Source organism: Cervus canadensis, chromosome 16 (genome assembly GCF_019320065.1).
Source record: "Cervus canadensis isolate Bull #8, Minnesota chromosome 16, ASM1932006v1, whole genome shotgun sequence".
Taxonomy (NCBI): domain Eukaryota; kingdom Metazoa; phylum Chordata; class Mammalia; order Artiodactyla; family Cervidae; genus Cervus; species Cervus canadensis.
Window position 1 is genome coordinate 16,992,317 of NC_057401.1, and position 23,547 is coordinate 17,015,863.

The 23,547-nt window shown below is 39.5% G+C and overlaps 1 protein-coding gene across 2 annotated transcripts in view; it reads right to left on the reverse strand.

Moving 5' to 3' along the window:
* The window catches only part of ZSWIM6 (zinc finger SWIM-type containing 6), a 211,228-nt gene that overhangs the window by 37,933 nt on the left and 149,748 nt on the right, over positions 1–23,547 (reverse strand). The window lies entirely within an intron of this gene.

A 23,547-nucleotide genomic window follows, 5' to 3' on the forward strand; every position in this document is an offset into this window, starting at 1 on the left:
TCGTAAATGCAAAAGACTGTCAACAACCTGAATGTCCTTCAACCGGTGAATGGAAGAACAAACTTGGTATATTTATATAACAGAATACTACTTAGCAACAAGAAACAAGACGATTGAAATACACATAACAACTCAAATGCACTATACTAAGTGAAGGAAGCCAGAATCAAAAGTGTACATATGTGTACATACAAGTACACACACTTTATTATTCCATTTATATGACACTTTCAAAAGGCAAAACTAAAGGGACAGAGTAGACTACCAATGCTAGGGACAGGGAGTAGGTGATGAACTGATTATTAAAAAAATGGTGTGAGGGAATTTTGGGAGGCAATATAAGCATTCCACATTTTCACTGATCACATGACTCTATGCTTTTGTCTAAACTCAAAATTGCACATTAAAAATTTCAGGTGTATAAATTTCAGGTGTATATATGCTCCAGTTAAAGCATCTATTTTGCAGTATAGTTAAGAATTTTACTGTATGTAACAAAAAATATTTTTAAATTGCTAATTAATATGTGGATCAAACGATTTTATCTCTTGGTACGCAAAGTCCTAGTTATGAGTGTCCTCTCTGCAGGATTTCTCTACAAGTCAACGGACATCAGTATCTTATTAACTGTATGCATTTCCCGTGCCGAGAACCAGAAAAATCAGCTTCAAATGAAACATGACTACATAAAACATGACCACACACTGTCACAAAGCAAGGGACAAATCAAAGCAGTATCCAAAGAAACTGTAAGTGACAGCTTTCCCTATGCACCCACTGAGATACAACTTGACCAGGATTTAGATTTTGAACTGATGGACAACATAGCAACACAAACACAGAAAGACACATGGTAATAATTAAATCTAGTGAACGCTATACACACTGGGTCAAAAATCAGCATTTCTACTTATAAAACTATACTGAATTCATTTTCTAAACCGTAAAATCATCTTTTAGAAGTGAAATCATAATATTCAACAGATGTTTCAGAATTAAGAACTTTGCATATTTTTCTGCCAATGTGTTTTAATATTGTAATTCTACCACTCTTAAGTGAACATCAGATAAAACTAAAATTAAAAAGTTGCTCTAAAATAGAGAGCAGTGGGAAGCTGCTGTGTAACACAGGAAACTCAACCCGGTGCTCTGTGACAGCCTGGAGGGGTAGGATGGGGAGGGTGGGAGGGAGGTCCAAATGGGTGGCGACACAGGTATACTTACGGCTGATCCACACTGTTGTATGGCGAAACCAACACAACACTGTAAAGCAATTGTCGTCCAATCAAAAACAGAAGGAATTAAAGCAAACAAACAAACAAACAAGAAACTGCTCTGAAAGTATCAGGTTGTTAGTAAAGAATCAAGGTCATATGTAAAAGGGCAACCAAGTAAATTAATATTGACAAATAACATGATGTAAATGTCTATCCAAAATAAGTTTATTTATTTTTAATGTGCCTATTTTGTAACTCTATAATTCTGCATTTCTTTCCACCTGTGTGAACTGTAATTTATTTTGGAAATCAGCTTAAAAGCACCCACATGCCAAATAAAAGCTAAGATAGAATCAGTTTTGAATTAAATGCAAAAATTATATATCTTAACATATATATGTATCTCAAATCTACTGTTTTTCACATTCAATTTCTTTTCCTTTTTAAAGATATAAGTGCAATACAAAGTTTTAAAAATAGAATCAAAAACAAAATTTATCCTAAGCACTGGGTTTTCCTGAAGTAACTCAAAGATAAAATTAGGAAAATACTAATCAATGTATACAATGCTGAAGGACTGATTGACTTGCCTATGAAAGATGTGACAAGGTGATAAGGATCCAATGAGCTCCACTTTCACTTGGTGAAAACTCAGTTTATAGAAGCTAGCACAATACTGACAAAGCATATAATTCCACTTTTAAAAAAGTTCCTTTGAGGAAATAAATGTAGGAATACCAACTATAACTTTAATTAAATAATCATTATTACCACTAATGTCACCATTTCTTGGGTGCCTATCATGTGCTATAGGCCCTATATTAAGGGCTTTACAAATGTTTTTCATTAACTTACTACAATAATCCTTTATGATCAGAAATAATAATCTACATTAAAGATGAGAAAACTATAATGCAAACAGATTACAAGATCTTAAAAACAAAATGTTAAATACTCTTGAAAACTTTCAACAATGATTTCTATGATTCGAGGAAAACTTCTAGCTATAAAACTAGATTTTCATGCTTACATTTCTCTAATAAGAAAATTTCCGTTGCAGAATGAGAAAAAAAATTTTTTTAAGCCAAGCCTTTATTAAATTGCCAGTTACATTCTTTTGTTGCTCACCTCCCTAAAGAGAGGTTTCACCCTGAAAGGATGCTCTTAACGTTCGACTCAGGTTCAGAGCTTTAACAGATACGGCCTTCTATCTGAACCGTCACCACTACAGAAGCCGTCATTAGCCTTAATAACCAAGTTAACCAAACTGAGTAAGTCATCCGCCAAATTTTATTAATTTAGAGTCCCACTTTCAGCATTTATCTCCTTCCCTTCCAACACACTCCTGAAACATCTGTAGCTTTAAAAATAAAGCTCTTTGATGATTAAACACTTCATTCTGCTGTCCCTCAAAAATATAAAGCCTTTTTAAAGGACTCAACCAAAAATAGGACAGAGTACTGAGCAAAACTTAGCATTTCCAGCACCCAGCAGACAACCTGGCATCTAGAAAGTACTGCTGGTTTTTTCACAAAGGACACTTAATTATTTGCTATGAATTACAATGAAAACAAATTCAATACTTTTAAATTGCTTTCCCAGCTTCAATGCCTCAAAGTATATAAAAGCAATTATCAAACCACTGGTGTGTGCATCATTCAGTTTCTGAATTATCCATGGCACATTTCAGCTCTAGTTCGGTTTCTTCACCACCCAGCATGCTTTTACTCTCCTTTCCACTACTCCACCTAATCTGCACTCCGTGATCTCAGCAAAAAGATGCACTGTAATCTACAAGCCAAAGTACAGCAAAATGAGGAAGGCAGCTCCCCTGAGATGAAGGAAAACAAAACCTTTTTTTCGCACAAGGTGAGTGGTTCCAAACCATTCAGTGGTCTTAAATCTGTTTACATCCTATACTGACCCAAAGAGGCAAATAACAAGGACAGAAATCACAGAGGCAGACGACAAATCACCACAAAGGCCTCTATAGTCACTTTTGTATTTCATCAGTCACACTGTCAATGGACAAGCACACTCGCTCCCAGCAAAAGAGGGTAACAAGAATTAATGAATTTTAAATGACCTGAAGGCCAGTTTTGTCCATCAAATTTTCGATGTACAACCATCATTTTGTCCCACATACTCAGTGTTTTACATTTCCAACCAGAAGAAATGTTTGATCAACAAACTTTGATCTGGAAAGGACAAGATATGGATTACCAGCCACAAGACCTTGGGCAAGGCCACTCTGTCTCTCTGTGGTGGAAGTCCCTGATTAAACAACAGGGTAATAATTTCTACCTACTTTATAGAGCTATTTACACTAATATGTGCAGAAATGTTCTGAAAATGCAGAGCTCTACCCACAACCAAAAGGTGCATTCCAGCAAACCTCAGTATATTCAACTCTGAATTTGAGAAATTCAGAGAATTTGTGGAAATTGAGACTCAAAAGGTGAAAACAGGATTGAAGGACTCCACTTGTGATTCTCTGAACACCCTTAAATATTTCTACATTTAGTAAAATAAAACAATTAAGAGCATATTAAACAAACAAGGTACCAGTGACATTAAACACTTAGGCTAATCATAACAGGTTATTGTGCGTAGTCACTCAGAGATCTGAGATGCTTTGGTAAATTCACCCTTGACTACATGAACAGAGGAGGCCTTTTTCAAACTGATTCCCAGCCCTACAGGGTTCTATAACATTTTCTCTGCCCGTGACAACTTCATGCCAAAGGATGGGCATGGAGTGGAGTGCTGAAGTCTGAGCATTCTCCCCTCAGCCTCCCTTCCCCTCCCCCTCTTTCCGTAGCATCTTGGCCAAAACTTGCAGTTCACCCTGCCTCCTTTATAGTGTCGGTGCCTAGGGTTCCAGTCTTTTACAGGAACTCAAACGTCATCAGAACCCAAACTCTTATTTTTGGAGGGGAAAAACCTAGAAACCAAACCAAGTGAAATTTGGTGTAAGGAGAACATGAAGGCGAGGGGAAAATACCTTAAAAGTATTAAAAATGGAGATGTACAATACTCTAGGATTGTTTTACACTATTTACTAGTAATACAGATTCAATTTTGACAAACACCTGACTTAGTCCAACAGAAGGGATAAAGTTAACTGAAATAACAGAAATTTGTTTTTACACATTATTTTATTCTACACTGCTAAAGATATTTGGTATTTGGAGGATAACCAAAAGAAGAAGCCTGAAGTATTGTAAGATATATAATCACTGTTCTGGTTATCTGTTACTATGTAAAAAAACTATCCTAAACTTACTGGCTTAATATAACAATGTATCATTACATCTCATGATTCTGTAGGTCAGAAATTCTCTCCTTAGTTTTCCTGTGTCCCAACACTGCCTCTCTATGTGGACAGTGTGGGACTTCTTATAGCATGGCAGCCTCATGATAGACAGATTTTTTGCATGAAAACTCAGGGCTTCAGGATAGAACCTTTTTAGAGACAGTAAGTAGATACTGCCAGACACTTAAGGACTGGGCCCAGAAACTGCCCAGGACATCTAATGTCATATTTTGTTGATCAAACATCTACAAAAATGAGAAAACACAGACCCCATATCTCAATGAGAGAGTAGCAAAGCATCTGTGGCCACTGTAATCTATCACAATTACCAGGACATAACTCTGCTAGATTACAAAATGGAAAAGTATTTACCAGTGGGTATGAGAATGTTGTTAGTTACAATTATCAAATCCAAACAAACCACTCAACATAAGAAAAGAGCTGCAAATCAAGCAAAAAACAAAAAAGTCACTACGCATAAAAGGTATCCCAACACACAATATTAAGTGCTGATTTGTATGTTAATTTCTATCCCTTCAAAAAAAATCCTAACAATATGTTACACATGTTAACTTTCTAAACAGAGCCCACATTTATTAATGTAAATGTATTTTTAATGTAAAACTACATTTAGTTTTACAATATCCGTTTTTAGGGTACAAAGATCACTTCATCTAGTTCAGCTAACATATTTCTAAAAGTGAATGACATCTTTACTTATCCACTTGCTGCTGCCATGTACTGAATACACTTCACACTAACCCTGTGAGAACTATTTTACATACATTATCACATTTCACCCTCACAGAAAGACTCACTTTGCAAATAACTAAATGGAGGTTCAGAGACAAGTAGAAATGGAGTGCTGCTATTAAAGATAGGAGCCAGAGTTTATTACCAGGGCCCACACTACCCTAAAACTAACATTCTTAAACACTACGGTGTTTAGCCTCCTGCCCAGACACATGGTCAAAAAGCACCTCTGTAAGCGAGGCTTGCTATGTGCAGTTAGCATATATGAATTCTAAGATTAATGATTTTAGTCTTTTGACAGAATCATTGATCCACTCCTCATATTTTAGCAGGATAATACAAATGGTATACTATTGTTGAAAGTTATGAGGTAGTCTTAAATGTACAACTAATAAACCCTGTATTTTATTTAACTATATTCTTACAAACTTACAACATGTTGCATATACAGAATCACACCCAACGAAAATCTACACAGGTCCGTCTAAAAAGGTCTAATTAAACAAATGAAAAATCTGCATTTTTCAGAACTGACAGGCATAGCAAATAAGTAATTTCACTGCAGATTAAAACAGCAGATAAACAATCAAGAGCTCAACTTACAATTCAAGATTGATTATTCAAGTCATATCTCTGAAAATATGATGATGTACTATTACGAGGCCTCTTAGAGTGGACTCATATCAGCATTTCTGGGAGAATGCACTTGTGACTTGAGTGTGGTCTTTGCCTGCTGGTGTATTGCTGGGTGGAGCACTACGATATGTGACTGAATAAATCAGCTGGCCACTCTCTATCTCCTGCTATTTCCCACAGACAATAAAAATTGCTTTTAACGTTCTTTCTACGTCATGAGTTTGTTAATATGCAAATAAATTTATTAATTAATGTGAAAGCTAGACATTTTCTATAAAAGACATTTTGGAATTCCAGGTATTTTCCAGAAGATACTGTGTATAATGCTACTAGAGAGAGCACAGGGGCAGCGATGGTGAGAAGCAGGGGACAGAGGGGCAGGGCAATCAACATCACTTCTCCAAAGATGAGAAGAAAGGTCAGTGATTCCCTTCTTCCTCTGTCTCAAAGGTGGAAAATGGAAGACTTTCATACGGAAAATTTAATTTCTACTTTTTAATATGTTTATTCTTATGAAATAGTAGTAGGCAAAGTAAGACAATCACTTTTAGTATTTCCCAGGGTTCCATAGTTATAAAACAATTCATAATATTTATCGTATTTATTTTTGTTCTCAGAGGCTATTACAAGAGGATAGAATTTCATGCATGATCCAATTAACTAATTATACTTATTTAGAGGCCATGAAATGCCTAATTGCAGTCACAAATAGAAGATCACTGGCATAATTAGTTGTGCTAGCAAAACTGTAGTCACAAAATTTCTTCAGTCAGACCACACAAAAATTGTTGACCCTAATTATGGTATCGTTCTCAGTACACTTCAGGCTTACTTGTTAGTAACTCATGTTTGGAAAATAAATTTAACTGATAAAAACATTCTCTTTACTTGAAATGCAGTATGCTATTTCCTAACTCACTAAAATACTTCTAGGGAAATTTCAAAATAAAGCCTCAGAGACACTGTAAAGACATAGTTTTTGAGATTACTTAGGTCAAACAGCATAAGGGCATACAATCAGTTATCATTTAACCAGGCTCTGAGAAAAGACTGAAGTAGAATAATCACTTCTTTTGTGGTCAAGATAGAACATAAACCACAGATATTTCAAATCAGCTAACTGGTATTCTGGATAACGTTCCTTTCAGGCAAACCTGGGGCCCTCATCTAATTAAAATGTAGCATTCCCATCCCATCTGACTTGTCAGTGCTCAGTTCAGTTCAGTTCAGTTGCTTCCGACTCTTTGCGACCCTATGAACTGCAACATACCAGGCTTCCCTGTCCATCACCAACTCCCGGAGTTTACTCAAACTCATGTCCATTGAGTCGGTGATACCATCCAACCATCTCATCCTCTGTCATCCCCTTCTCCTCTCACCTTCACTCTTTCCCAGCATCAGGGTCTTTTCCAATGGGTCAGCTCTTCGCATCAGGTGGCCAAAGTATTGGAGTTTCAGCTTCAGCATCAGTCCTTCCAGTGAACATTCAGGACTGATTTCCTTTAGAATGGATTGGTTGGATCTCCTTGCAGTCCAAGAGTCTCTCAAGAGTCTTCTCCAACACCACAGTTCAAAAGCGTGAATTCTTCGGTGCTCAGCTCTCTTTATAATCTAACTCTCATATCCATACATGACTACTGGAAAAACCATAGCCTTGACTAGACGGACCTTTGTTGGCAAAGTAATGTCTCTGCTTTTTAATATGCTGTCTAGGTTGGTCATAATTTTTCTTCCAAGGAGTAAGCATCTTTTTATTTCATTGCTGCAGTCACCACCTGCAGTGATTCTGGAGCTCCCAAAAATAAAGTCTGCCACTGTTTCCCCATCTATTGGCCATGAAGTGATGGGACCGGATGCCATGATCTTAGTTTTCTGAATGTTGAGCTTTAAGCCAACTGTTTCACTCTCCTCTTTCACTTTCATCAAGAGGTTCTTTAGTTCTTCTTCACTTTCTGCCATAAGGGTGGTATCATCTGCATATCTGAGGTTATTGATATTTCTCCCAGCAATCTTGATTCCAGCTTGTGCTTCTTCCAGTCCAGCGTTTCTCATGATGTACTCTGCATATAAGTTAAATAAGCAGGGTGACAATATACAGCCTTGATGTACTAGTTTTCCTCTTTGGAACCAGTCCGTTGTTCCATGTCCAGTTCTAACTGTTACTTCCTGACCTGCATACAGGTTTCTCAAGAGGCAGGTCAGGTGGTCTGGTATTCCCATCTCTTTCAGAATTTTCCACAGTTTATTGTGATCCACATAGTCGAAGGCTTTGGCATAGTCAATAAAGCAGAAGTAGATGTTTTCCTGGAATTCTCTTGCTTTTACGATGATCCAGCAGGTGTTGGCAATTTGATCTCTGCCTTTTCTAAAACCAGCTTGAACATCTGGAAGTTCATGGTTCAAGTACTGTTGAAGCTTGGCTTGAAGAATTTTGAGCATTACTTTGCTAGCATATGATATGAGTGCAATTTGCAGTAGTTTGAACATTCTTTGGCATTGAACATTTCTTTGGGATTGGAATGAAAAATGACCTTTTCCAGTCCTGTGGCCACTGCTGAGTTTTCCAAATTTGCTGGCATATTGAGTGCAGCACTTTCACAGCATCATCTTTTAGGATTTGAAAAAGCTCAACTGGAATTTCATCACCTCCACTAGCTTTGTTCATAGTGATGCTTCCTAAGGCCCACTTGATTTCACATTCCAGGATGTCTGGCTCTAGGTGAGTAATCACATCATCATGATTATCTGGGTCATGAAGATCTTTTTTGTACAGTTCTTCTGTGTATTATGTGTCAGTGCTACTGGGCCAATATTCACAACTCATCAAACACCAGCTGACCTCACTAGGACTTGGTTCTATAGGAAATGACCAAACCAGCTTCTCTACCACTCACCACCCTTCTCCTTTTTAAGGGAGGAAAGGAAAGCCAGAAAAAAACAGAAAAGGGGCACAATGACAAATTATCTTAGTTTGGGATGTGAAAGGGCAGTCAATAGTGAGGAGAAGGAATGTGAAGCGTGGGAACCTGCAAGAACATCTGACATGTGCTCTGCACTGGCTGCTTACCTGAACTGTCTTCACCAACAGTGGCATGGTTCGTCCGCCAGCCATGATTCCAAGTCTATACAAATCTAGTACTGAAAATACTCCACAGGTCTTCAGGGTGCCTCTCTCCTACAAACTTCCCACTGGGCCCACCTTCTCAACCTAGACAAAAGCCTTTTGGAATGAGAATGAAAGTGTTGTGTAAGGAAACTGGGGTTCTATCTAAGATAAGGAACCTGTCCAGGACTACACAATTAATAAATATGAGGATCAGAATCCATACTTAAAGAGCATCTGGCTCCAAGAACCCTCTTCTTTATATTCTAGTTGTAGGCTCTAAAAATGGAAACAATCCTGATTGTAGACAGAAATCATCTCAATTTGCCCCTTTGAAAAAGCATGCCTTGTTAAATGTGGTGAAGAATTTACATTGAATTTTTATTGAACTTTTGAATATATATTACAAATCGATATGGATCATGACTTATATGAAATATATTACATCTAACCTCAACATTTTCTGAAACACATCCTATATTATATAACCTCACTTCTGTTGTCTTACTTGGGCTGCTTTTTATTTTCACTTGCTCATTCTAAAAGTTCCGACACAGCAGTGCCTATACCACAGGCCACTATAAAGAGCAGGTTCACGTTAATCTGCCTACTGTACTGGTAAGGTCTTACCAGTCTACACATTTACAGAAAAGTGCCTCCCTGAGCCACTGGTACAACAACCTTCCTTACACTTACCATGGAGAACCCAATTTAGGACAACAGATAATCAGGAGCCCTATCAGAAATAATCAATGGCTTTGACTATAGAATACCGATGATAGGTAAATACTTCAGCACTGTAGCTATGTAAGAACCCTAAAGAAATAAATTTATGGTATTGTACTCTGTCATACTGGAACTGCAATTTTACTTATGAAACAAGTTTTTAATACACTGACTTTTCTATAGAGTTCAGAAAGAATCTGTGATGTGTATCGAGTTTCTGGAAGAACAGAATGTTTCATTTTGCTCTAATTCATTCTATTACCGAATTACACTTTGATGTATTGGTCTTGACAAGTGCTTCATGCTGATTGTATTGTGCATGATAGTATAATCACTTCCCATGCATTTCCCACTGGCTGGCTGATTAATGCAATAGATTACCTGTAGCACTGATGGCAAGGGGGAATCATTGCCCTTCTATACCCTAAACTGTGTTTATATTTCAGTGTGCATGTGTGTGTGTTCCTCAGTACAAAGGCGCCTGGGAAGATTCCTCTGTATACGGGCAGGAAGGTAAGAAAAACCAGAAGGGTAGGAAAGGAAAACTGAGGACACAGTGAAGATCAATGCCTTTCAATCACTGTTTTCAGTACATCAAAAATGCTTACCTCTTAATGCTTCCAAACAGATGTCTAGCATTACACTTTAATTATTCATTCACTTTTTATTCACAAATATTGACTGAGCATTAACTCTAGGTATATTTTCTTCTCACTTTTACTGGATAACGAAAAAATGGAATCATTTTTAGTGTTCTATTAGTAGACAAGAAGGAAAAATGTGGCATGAGATTATTAAATGGATGCTAATACAAGGATTTACAAGGATGGCCATGAAATTAGTTTAAATGCCCCAGAATAAAGACAGCAACTGACCTTGGACTACTAATATTAAATATAGATGGTAGTTTAATAGCTTCAAAACAAACAAAACATCTCTCAGAATATTTGGTCTATACAGGATCCTAAGTTCAGCAAAGAGCATTTTCTGTGCATAATCAACATGTATGGCTAATAGGTGCCTGGATATATTAATCTCATCTTTAAATGTGTGTGTACTGGGAGCAGAGTAGGGAAGAAGTAAGACTCCTGTGCTCTTAGCATCATTTGGAAAGCATTCCTCCTAATAGAATTTTCTCCCAGTTTCTAGCTTATATTTGATTTAGGTGTCCTATTTTGGCTCCTCCTGTATAACCCCCTCAGCCCTTGCTCTCCACAAAAGAAGACTGTAGCTTCCAACCCAAGCCATTTCAAGACTGTTTTTCACTGAAGTCTAATTCCTAATTTATGAATGATTCTCACACTGTCCTCCAGGTTTGCTGAAGCAAATTCTGAAATTTACTAAATTATCCAAAATGGGGCTGGGAAGCACAATGTGAGAACAAGGTCCAGCTGGTCATAGCTCAAAAACCACAGATACGTGGATTTCCATTGCAAAGGTCATCTTTGCTCACAGAGTTGAGTGAGTTAGCCACATTTTGCACAACCACTACTATCACTACTACTGGATATTCATCTCTAGATCAGAGCCTGAGGAAACAGCTGTAAGATTTCAAGCAACTAAATGTCAGATGGCATGTATACTTTACATAGAGTCCTATCCTTATTTCAATTTGGAATTTTTAACTTAAGCACTAAAAATAATGTTACAAAGTTATCAGACAAGCTTACTGCAGCCTCACAAAAATTCACTTACTGCAAATCATTAGCCAGTCTGCCTTCCACCTAAAGTATATAAGGGGAAGTTAATGGCAAACCATTCAACACCACAATAATACAACACTATGCCCCAACCACTAATGCTGAAGAAGCTGAAGTTGAACGAGTCTATGAAGACCCACAAGACCTCCTAGAACTAACACCCAAAAAAGATGTCCTTTTCATCACAGGGGACTGGAATGCAAAAGTAAGAGTCAAGAGATACCTGGAGTAACAGGCAAGTTTGGCCTTGGAGTACAAAATGAAGCAGGGCAAAGGTTAATAGAGTTTTGCTGAGAGAACACACTGGTCATAGCAAACACCCTCTTCCAACAACACAAGAGATGGTTCTACACATGGACATCACCAGATGGTCAATACCAAAATCACACTGATTATATTCTTTGCAGCCGAAGATGAAGCAGCTCTATACAGTCAGCAAAACCAAGACCAGGAGCTGACTGTGGCTCAGATCATGAACTCCTAATTGCCAAATTCCAACCTAAATTGAAGAAAGTAGGCAAATGCACTAGACTACTCAGGTATGACCTAATTCAAATCCCTTACGATTATACAGTGGAAGAAACAATCAGATTCAAGGGATAAGATTTGATAGAGTGTCTGAATAACTATGGACGGAGGTTTTAACACTGCACAGGAGGTGGTGATCAAAACCATCAAGAAGAAGAAATGCAAAAAGGTAAAATGGATGTCTGAGGAGGCCTTACAAATAGTTGAGAAAAGAAGAAAAGCGAAAGGCAAAGGAGAAAAGGAAAGATATATCCATCTGAATGCAGAGTTCCAAAGAACAGCAAGGAGAGATAAGAAAGCTTTCCTAAGTGAACAATGCAAAGAAATCAGTTCAGTTCAGTCACTCAGTTGTGTTCGACTCTTTGTGACCCCATGGACCGCAGCACACCAGGCCTCCCTGTCCATCACCAACTCCCGGAGTTTACTCAAACTCGTGCCCATTGAGTCGGTGATGCCATCCAACCATCTCATCCTCTGTCTCCTCCTGCCTTCAATCTTTCCCAGCATCAGGGTCTTTTCAAGTGAGTCAGCTCTTTGGATCAGGTGGCCAAAGTATTGGAGTCTCAGATTCAATATCAGTCCTTCCAATGAACAGTCAGGACTGATTTCCTTTAGGATGGACTGGGTGGATCTCCTTGCAGTCCAAGGGACTCTCAAGAGTCATCTCCAACACCACAATTCAAAAGCATCACGTCTTTGGTGCTCAGCTTTCTCTATAGTCCAACTCTCACATACATACATGACTACTGGAAAAACCATAGCCTTGACTAGACAGACCTTTGTTGACAAAGTAATGTCTCTGCTTTGTAATATGCTGTCTAGGTTGGTCATAACTTTCCTTCCAAGGAGTAAGCGTCTTTTAATTTCAAAGAAATTATTGCAAAGAAACAGAGGAAAACAATAGAATGGGAAAGACTAGAGATCTCTTCAAGAAAATTAGAGATACCAAGGGAATATTTCATGTAAAGATGGGCACAATAAAGGACAGAAATGGTATGGACCTAACGGAAGCAGAAGATATTAAGAAGAGGTGGCAAGAATACATAGAAGAACTATACAAAAAAGATTTTCATGACCCAGATAACCACAATGGTGTCATCACTCACCTAGAACCCGATGTACTGGAGTGTGATGTCAAGTGGGCCTCAGGAAGCATCACTACCAACAAAACTAATGGAGGTGACGGAATTCCAGTTGAGCTATTTCAAATCCTGAAAGATGATGCTGTTAAAGTGCTGCACTCATTATGCCAGCAAATTTGGTAAACTCAACAGTGGCCACAGGACTAGAAAAGGTCAGTTTTCATTCCAATCCCAAAGAAAGGCAATACCCATGAATGTTCAAATTACCATACAATTGCACTCATTTCACAAGCCAGCAAGATTATGCTCAAAATCCTTCAAGTTAGGCTTCAGCAGTCCATGAACCGAGAACTTTTAGATGTACAAGCTGGATTTAGAAAAGGCAGAGGAACGAGAGATCAAATTGCCAACATTTGCTGGATCATAGAAAAATAAGGGAAACCCCCCAAAAATCTACTTCTGCTTCACTGACTACACTAAAGCCTTTGACTTTGTGGATCACAACAAACTGTGGAAAATTCTTAATGAGATGGGAATACCAGACCACATTACTTGCCGCCTGAGAAACCTGTATGCAAGACAAGAAGCAACAGTTAGAACCAGACATGGAACAAATGACTGGTTCAAAACTGTGAAAGGAGCGCATCAAGGATGTATACTGTCACCCTCCCTACTTAACTTATATGCAGAGTACCTCATGCGAAATGCCAGACTGGATGAATCACAGCTGGAATCAAGATTTCTGGGAGAAATAACAACCTCAGATATGCAAATGATACCACTTTAATGGCAGAAAGTGAAGAGGAACTAAAGAGCCTCTTGATGAACTTAAAACTGTTGGCTTAAAACAGCTTAAGGATCTGGCTTAAAACTCAACATTCAAAAAGCTAAGATCATGGCATCTGGTCCCATCACTTCATGGCAAATAAACAGGGAAACAATGGAAACAGTGAAAGACTTTATTTTCTTGGGCTCCAAAATAACAGAGGATGGTGAGTGTAACCATGAAATTAAAAGACACTTGCCTTTTGGAAGAAAACCTATGACAAACCTAGACAGTGTGTTAAAAAGCAGAGACATCATTTTGCCAGCAAAGGTCCCTCTAGTCAAAGCTATGGTTTTTTATAGTAGTCATGTACAAATGTGAGAGCTGGACCATAAAGAAGGCTGAGTTCCGAATAATTGACACTTTCCAACTGTGGTGCTGGAGAAGACTCTTGAGAGTCCCTTGGACAGCACGGAGATCAAACCAGTCAATCCTAAAGGAACTTTGCCCTGGATATTCATTGGAAGGACTGATACTGAAGCTGAAGCTCCAATACTTTGGCCCACCTGATGTGAACAGCCAACTCACTGGAAAAGACCCAATGCTGGGAAAGAATGAAGGCAGGAGAAGAGGGCGACAGAGGACGAGATGGTTGGGTGGCATTACTGGCTCAATGGACATGAGTTTGAGCAAATTCAGGGAGACGGTGAAGGACAGAGAAGCCTGGTGTGTTGCAGTTCATGGGGTCGAAAGAGACATAACTTAGTGACTGAACAACAAAATTGATATAAATAAGTCATTCTTAGGTATACATCTAAAATGAGTGGCTATTTAAAAGCCTATTGAAGATAGTCACTAACAAGCATGTATTTTAAATCTTAGAATCCTCTGTTCTAGAGAAATCTTAGTGGAAAGGCTAGTATTTAGAGAGGTGAAAGTAACTCTATGGGGATTGAGAAGGACCTGCCTTCTCCCATCACACTCTTCTCCCTCCCATCTCACCCTGGGGGCTCTGTGAGGCAATGTCGAAAACATCTTTCTAAGGGACAACCATTATTCCTTTCCCTGGGTTCTCCCCAATCCCATTAGCCCATCTAAGCTTAAATGAACTATGACAACATTTGCAAAGCACCTTGCTAGGTGTCGGCACACACAGAAAATAGCCTTAAGTGGCTGCTTCGGTCTTCCCTTGGCTTCCACTTCTTTCATTCTAGCTCCTGGCAGCCTTGATTCCCTGTGAAGCCCCTGGGAATCACAGATGTCTTAATATAAGGCTTCTCAGACCTCGTTAATTTTTGTATGCTGCCACTTCAGGGAAAGAAACATTGAAAGGAAATGATCCCCAGCCTGTTTTTCTTGGTTTTCACTCCCTCACTCCTCCTATGTTCTATAGGATGGTACTCTCTAGAGGTCCACGTTCTAGCAAGGAGACTCCCCCAGTCAGATTTCCCCTTAGCGGCAGTTTCCTGAGGAAAAACACAGTACTAACTTTTAGGGAGTGACAAAAGGAAGGAGAGAATTTTTCTGAAATTGTTTTGAGGAAGAAGAGGACACATTATACCAATGCTCTGACATTCCTACTAGCCACGAATGAGAGAAAAAAAATCTACTATCAGTGGACTCACGTTACAAATGGAAAGACAGCCTAAATGAATGTAACCGGAACTTACTCTTGGTCCCAACAATGCTACTAGCACACTACATGTACAACATAGAATACTAAAATGTAAACAGTGGGAGACTTCATTTTCTTGGGTTCCAAATTCACTGTGGACAGTGACTGCAGCCATGAAATTAAAAGATGCTTGCCCCTTGGAAGAAAAGCTAGGACAAACATAGACAGCATATTAAAAAGCACAGACATTTTGCCAACAAAGGTCCGCTAGTCAAAGCTATGGTTTTTCCAATAGTCATGTACAAATGTGAGAGCTGACCCATGAAGAAGGCTGAATGCCAAAGAATTGATGCTTTCTAATTGTGATGTTGGAGAAGACTCTTGACAGTTCCTTGGACAGTAAGGAGATCAAACCAGTCAACCTTACAGGAAATTAACCCCGAATATTCACTGGAAGGACGAATGCTAAAGCTGAAGTTCCAACACTTTGGCCACCTGATGTGAAAAGCCAACTCATTGGAAGAGACCCCGATGCTGGGAAAGATTAAGGGCAGGAGAAGAAGGGGACGACAGAGGATGAGATAGTTGGGTGGCATCATTGACTCCGTGGACTTGAGTTTGAGCAAACTCTGAGAGACAGTGAAGGACAGGGAAGCCTAGTGTGCTGCAGTCCATGGGTTCGCAAAGAGTCAGACAAGACTGGGGGACTGAACAACAAATGTGTACTGTATCTAACTCCGAGCAAAATCTCTGCAGTCTACATTTAGAAGAGTTTTACAAAAATACACAAAGGGGTGATCCCCAAGTGTTGTTAAAATCATCCAACTGTACACCTAAATAATTTAGACAATGAGTATCATTAATAGTTTCTAACCGGTTAAATAGAATCAAGTAATCTGTAAAGACCTCTTTTAATCCCGAGGATCTACTATTTTCTATTAGTATATACTTTTACATTTTTCTCTTTATTTTTACTCTTTCTCATACAGGGTACTGAATGGATAATTAAGCCCCAGCAGCTGCCATCAATAGAAGGATGGTTGATAGTATTACACAGGAGTTACTTATCAGAGATTTGCCCACTGTATAGAAATATGCATTCTCTTTTTGGGTTAACTTCTGACCCAAACTAGAAATTACTCTGCCTACTTAAAGCAGCAGAGAATAAACCCCTTTTCCTGTCCCCACAGCAGAACAGAACCCAGAGGCCTCTGACCCGAGAACACAGAGGTCTCAGTTTTAAGGGACAGAAAGCAGGAGAACCACACAACAGAGAAAGAAACCAGGCCCCAGTAATGAGGACTCAGCAGCAGACAGACATTCTGAGAACAGTGCTGGAGGGAAGCAAAGCCTCCTGAGCAATACAATGGACAAAGCCTCTGTATTTAGAGGGAGCTCTGAATAATGAGGGGAAAAACAGAGGCTGAGACAGGAGCACAAACCCCGTTTCAGAGCAGGACAGCCCGGCCCATGTGCAGGAGGGTCTGCAAAGTCTGTGGACCACATGAGGTAAGGACAGGCCAGGACAGGGACAGTGACCTAAGGGTTTTCACTGGCTCCACAGCAAGAGGGACTGGAAAAGGACAGCAAAGCTCCATGCACCCCATCTGCAGCAAGCAGTTTCTGTACGGCTGCTGCTGCTGTTGCTCAGTCACTAAGTTACCTTCAACTCCTTGCAACCCCGTGGACCGCAGCATGCCAGGCCGCCCTGTCGGTATGCTTGTTATATACCACAGTTCTCAATCAACAGCATGTATTTGGCTATTCTGCATTAATGCGGTTTTTTTTTTCCAGAGTTTGAACTTAGGGAGCCTCTGTGAACACAGGTGGGTAACTAGACTAGGTAAGATCTGCTGACAACTGCAATCAGGACTGTGGGGCCATGGGTGGGCAGACCAGGCCAGGCAGCTTTCAAAGCATTTCCTGCCATCGAGGTAAGCTTCACTTTGCCCCTATTCTCCTCTGAGCAGAGAGACTGCCAGGCAGAGAGGAATATTGGTCTTTTAAAATAAGCTGAGGATGGTGTGTAGTTTAGGGGTTAAGTCTTTTAAGTCACTGACACCTAGGATCAAATTCCTGTTTGATTTGCTGTTGTGACCTTAGGCAAGTTATCTAGTCTTCTTATAGCTCAGTTTTCTTGGCTATAAAATTGGGGCTAATAACTGTCCCTGGGTTTCCCTGGTAGCTCATCTGGTAAAGAATCTGCCTGCAATGCAAGAGACACTGTTTCAATTACTGAGTCGGGAAGATCTGCTAGAGAAGGGATAGGTTACCCACTCCAGTATTCTTGGGCTTCCCTGGTGGCTCAGCTGGTAAAGAACCTGCCCGCAATGCAGGAGACCTGGTTTCGATCCCTGGGTCGGGAAGATCCCTGGAGGATGGAATGGCTACCCACTCCAGTATTCTGGCCTGGAAAATTGCATGGACTGTATAGTTCATGGGGTCACAAAGAGTCAGGAACAACTGAGTGACTTTCACTTCCAGTAACTGTCCCTATCTCACAGGGCTGTTTTAAGAATTAAATAAAATAATGTATGCATTATGTGCTTAGCATAGTGCCCGATAAATAAGTGCTGGCATCTGTGTTGAATTTAGTAGCTGGACCACAATGGGGAAAAAAAGCAAAAATCTGGATCCTGTAATGTCTACTCTCTCCTCCTCCTCCTCCACCCCTTGAATTTAAGCAACAGTGAAGGTCAACAAGGCTGGACTGAAAATCTTAAAGACAACGTTTTGGATAATGAGATCCCCCCCTGAGTTCTCCTTTCTTTGCTCATGGTATTCCTTTTTTCTGTAGTACTCTCGTTGAAAGTTAAAGTGTCAGTCGCTCAGTCGTGCCCGACTCAGCAACCCCAAGGACTGTAGCCCACCAGGCTTCTCTGTCCATGGGATTCTCCAGGCAATAATGGAGTGGGTTGCCATGCCCTCCTCCAGGGGATCTTACAAACCCAGGGATCGAACCTGGGTCTCCTGCATTGCAGGCAGATTCTTTACCATCTGAGCCACCAGGGAAGAACTGCTTCTTTCCTATAACTCTCATCCATGAACATCCTGTAAAACCATGCTAAGTTCAGTCTATTTATTTACTAATATGTGAATAAATTACTCTATAAAAAGTGCTCTACAGTTTATTCAAGCCTATTCTAATTTCTCAAGTCTCCCAGTGGTTGCATCTCTACTCCCTCTATACTCCCAGTATCATCGTCAGCAGTAAAATCAAATACTTAATACATCTGTTCTTTCTGATCAGGAAACATAAAAGACTCTGGAAAGAAGGGTTAACAGGAAGGCATCAAAATGGTGTTAGGTGATAAAATTATATTCTCCTGTGCCCAGGAAGACAAACTGGTAGGTGACGAGCAATCCCTGATATGTGGTTCATTAGGATTACATACTATACTTACAGCTACATGGAAGTTTCCAAGTCTGTACTGACATCTTTTTGCTGCACAGGGACTCTGGGAATTGCTGTTTTCTCCACAGCACTAGCAAAAGCGTATCAACTTATATGGCAAGCTATCCTGGAATGCTTTCCAGTTTTCAATGAGAAGCAGTTACTCCTTAGCCTATTTACTAGCTACTGCTTTCCTGGTGGCTCAGCTGATAAAGAATCTGCCTGCAATGCCGGAGACCTGGGTTCAATCCCTGGATTGGGAAGAACCCCTGGAGAAGGGAAAGGGTTGCAAAGAGTCGGACACAACTCAAAGACTTTCACTTTCTTTCAATCAACTTTAAAATGTGGAAAGCCTGAGTTTGCCTTTACCATAAAAACCAAGTATGGGGCTCAAAACAGTGGGGGAATTACTAAGACTTTTGCTTCTGGAGACATAAGATGGCATAAAATTTCTCCACAATTACCTTCAAAGCTAAACCTTTAGAATCTTACTTCTGGCTCTGCACAAGGCCCTCCGGTTACTTAAAGAACCATTTTGAATATGTGACTAAAGCATATGTTTTCTTCTTTATTCAAGAATAATGTGGGTAGGTGCAGAAGAGGCTGACAGAAGTGACTATTTATATCTGGGATGATAGCCTGGACAGGGTTCTAGGTCCATGGAGTAGGTTCATGTGGTGCATGCTAAGCTGCTTCAGTCGTATTTGACTCTTTGTGACCCCGTGGACTGTAGCCCACCACGCTCCTCTGTCCATGGGATTCTCCAAGCAAGAATACTGGAGTGGGTTGTCATGCCCTCCTCCAAGGGATCTTCCCCACCCAGGGATCGAACCCATATCTCTTACATCTCCTGCATTGGCAGGCGGGTTCTTTACTACTAGTTTCACCTAGGGAGCCCCATGGAGTAGGCAGTATTTAGTATTTTGCAATATATGTGGTCCCAATGGGTGGGCTAAGTTCCCTACTACTCAATGTAGATTTATTCTGACTTCAAAGTCTGCTGAATCTTTATACCCACTCAATCTATCCAGCACCCTACCAAGGAATATTATTGTAACCTCTGCTCAATAACAGTATGGGGCTTCACAGGTGGTGCAGTGGTAAGGAGCTTGGTAGGCTATAGTCCTTGGGGTGGTCGCAAAGCATCAGGCACAACTGAGCAACTGAGCACACCCAAACACAGGAACAGCACAGTAACAGTACACAAGGAAATGCAGGCTGAGAAATCTAACTGTGGCTATTTCTACTCACACACAGTTAACTGTCTGTATCAAAAGCTTTGAAGAAAACTCAGAGATACCACGTGCTCTTATGAACCGAGTGACCACAGCTCAGCGCAGTAAGACCCCTGGGATGGCAGCCCAGCCTCTCCCTAAGAAACAAGGTTACATGCTAGAGAGCAAAACAGATGACTCAGCTCAGAGGAAAAGTGTTTAAAATCTGGAGGAAAAGTATTACATAAGACATATTATGAAAATGAAAATTTAAGGATTCTTCCCTGCGATAAAACTGTAATTAAATCTTATTTAACTGTTTCCTCTAATGATATCCATTTTAATTAAGTTTTAATAGACTGGCAGCCACAACCTACAGTTTTATGAAGCAAAATAACACTTGCGCCTAAGAAAACATTTAAGGCAGCAGACCCATCAACACAGATGAGAGGTTACAATATATTCCCTCGTCCCTAAAGACCCCCACAATAATTAAGTGTGCTGAACAGTCAGCCATTAGGGCTAACAGTAGGTGTGCTCACCACCAATCGGCATTGGGCTGTTCCTTGAAATCCAAGGGTTATTTCTGTGATCTGCTTTCCAGAAAATCTGCCTGGAGTAAAGGACACAATTGAAAATGTGTATGTTCTATAGCTCTACCATACATGTGTCGTGTCTACCAAACATGAAGCTTCTCCCACGGCACTGGGCTTTCTGTCTCAAGATTTTAATATATACATGTTCTCACAGCTGATCATGATACAACACTCATCGTGAGAAGACTATCATATGTCTGGGAAAACATCAAGTAGAGAAAAGTAAAATTAATATAGGAAGAACTGACTCACAGAATCTTAATAGTATGCATCTGAATCTATTTTATACTACATTATGAAAATCACGGCATAAATCAGAAAAATTAACTCAGACCAAATGAATATCATAGGCATTTATTTTAGAAAAGAACTGAGCATAATCATCCCTTTGTTAGCCAGAGAATGGGGGAAAGAAATTGGGCCTGTTGCTACGTCAAATAAGATTGCATGTATTTATCTGAATGAAAGAAAGAACTAAATGAATAGGTTATTTTTTAAAACTAACTTTGAAACATCAGCACTTGCACTATAATAAATCACATATACTCAAAAAACTGTAAATCTTGGGGAGGGGGGTATCTGATCTTATGAAAGAAAAATAGAATTTTGTAATCTGGCTGACAATCTGATGCCTCTGAATCTCTCTGCCAAGAAGCAGTTACTTGGCTGAGATACTCTTACTTGTACACTTTCATCAGATTAAGGCGTTCATGCCAGGAATTTTTTTTCTCCTGGTGTATTGGCCATTGCCAGAAATGGACCCATCGAATCCACCGGTGCTAAGGAGTTAAGCATCTGAGATTTAATTTAACAGTTTCAGCTTTATTAAGCTGTCACAGAGCGGCCCTACTTTGATAACAGTAGCTGCTCCAATTATGGCTTGGTTTAGGGTTGACAAGTATAATGATTCATTCGTGGCACATGAGAAGCAATAAAAGGTTGTTTTGCATTACAGCTTTAAAAATGTGGGCACTTTTTTCATTTAATTTGTCACTTAGCTTTTGCTAAGAGGACATTTAAATTGCAGTAAAAGGCAAATGGGGCTTTTAGTTTAAATGTAATCCCCATATTTAAATGATCTGTAATGGTGCAGTGTTGGAGTGGGAACACTATTGTCTCACAGTGGGTCCTGATGGTGACATGTGACATTTGTATTCAGGTCCTGTATTATCCATGTGGCTAAAGGGCTTCCAATTTCATTTCACAGCCAGAAGCCTGCAGAAAACACCAATTAACTTGCAGATCCCATTTGCCGACAAAACTCAGCCTCTTCTCAATGTCTGGCATCTGGCAGTGCTCAGCATTTAATTCCAAAGCAGAGCCTTGAAGCAATGTGAGCCCTGTGCAGGGGCACAAAGTCAAATTCCCCCATTTTCTTAAGAAGCAAAATCCTTTTCTTTTGTAGTCCAGAAGCAACTTTTAGTTAATTTTTTTGGTGAATGAAGATGTGAGAGCTACTGTCACGCCCACGTGAGATTCTCCACAGAACTTAGACCTCATTAAAATGGCAAGTGACCTGTGCTCACCATCGCAGTATACAGGAGAATTTATAGCTGTCTAGTAATGACTGGATGGCGGGGGGAGCGGTGGGAGGCGGGGGAGGCTTGATCTGTGAAAAAAAGAAAACACAGGCCAAGAATATGTATTCTTCATCTTGGACTGAAATCAAAGAACCTGTATAAAGCCTGGTCCATAATTAGAAAGGTAGTCCATGAGAGTGTGTAACAAGAATCAGCTAGTGAAAACTTCTGCCTAATGAGAATTAATACTTTTGATTGGGGGTTGAAGTACATAATTTTCAAGGCTAACTTGCAAAAGTGAACTACAACTAATGGATTAAATGTAAACACTGAAATTTTTATTTAACTGTATCACTTGTACTATTTTTTGGTAACCAAAATATTTAGTTGATATATTCTTTCTAATTAGTTATCTGTAATTTTAAGCTTCTTTAAGTACCAAAGCTCTTTAAATTTTATTCATTTAATAATCCAATAATTTTTCCTGAAATGATTACCTTCATTATAGTTATTTTTTTAATGTTAATCCTTTTTACTGCCATAAACCAACTAGTCAATTCAACACTTACTGTAGAGTTACAAAATTGAGGAGTCTTTACTTATAAATCACTCAGTATTTTATAAAAATTTTTTTTCTTTTTTTTTTATTAGTTGGAGGCTTATTACTTCACAACATTTCAGTGGGTTTTGTCATACATTGATATGAATCAGCCATAGATTTACACGTATTCCCCACACACTTGTGTTCTCCAAGTACCACACTGAGCTCCCAAACATTTCCTGCCAGGCCACTGAAAGGATCCACTCGAGCTACAGACTGATTTAAATTTTGACTGAGAGAAAGGCCACTAACGTTACTTCCGGTGACCCAAGGAAAGTACTAAGATTAAATTATTACAAGATACTTAATAAAAAATACTTCAGGAGAAGGTCAACAAGTATCTTAACATTGGGAAATAGCAGACACATGTTAAAAAACAAACAAGAGCTGTCATCCACAAACCAGTTCCTGAACATACATCCTATTAATGGGAAAAAGGAAACTATGATGTCCAATTCTTTACCATCTTGCTGTATAACTTTAAAGGGTCACACTATGTCATTTTGTGGAAGTTTCTTAACCTCCTCAGACTTTAGTTTCCTTATCTGTAAGCAGTTCATCTTAAAGGTCCCTTCCAAGCATTATAACTGGTATCTTCACAGACAACAGTCTTTCTTGATCTGGGCATGGGATCAAATAGCATGATGTGGCCCATCAATAGCCAAGAGGAAGACAGAAGGTGAAGGTATGAAGACTTCTACTATTCTATTTCACTGAAACTAGAAAGTTAAAGTGAAAGTCGCTCAGTCGTGTCCGACTCTTTGTGACCCCATGGACTAT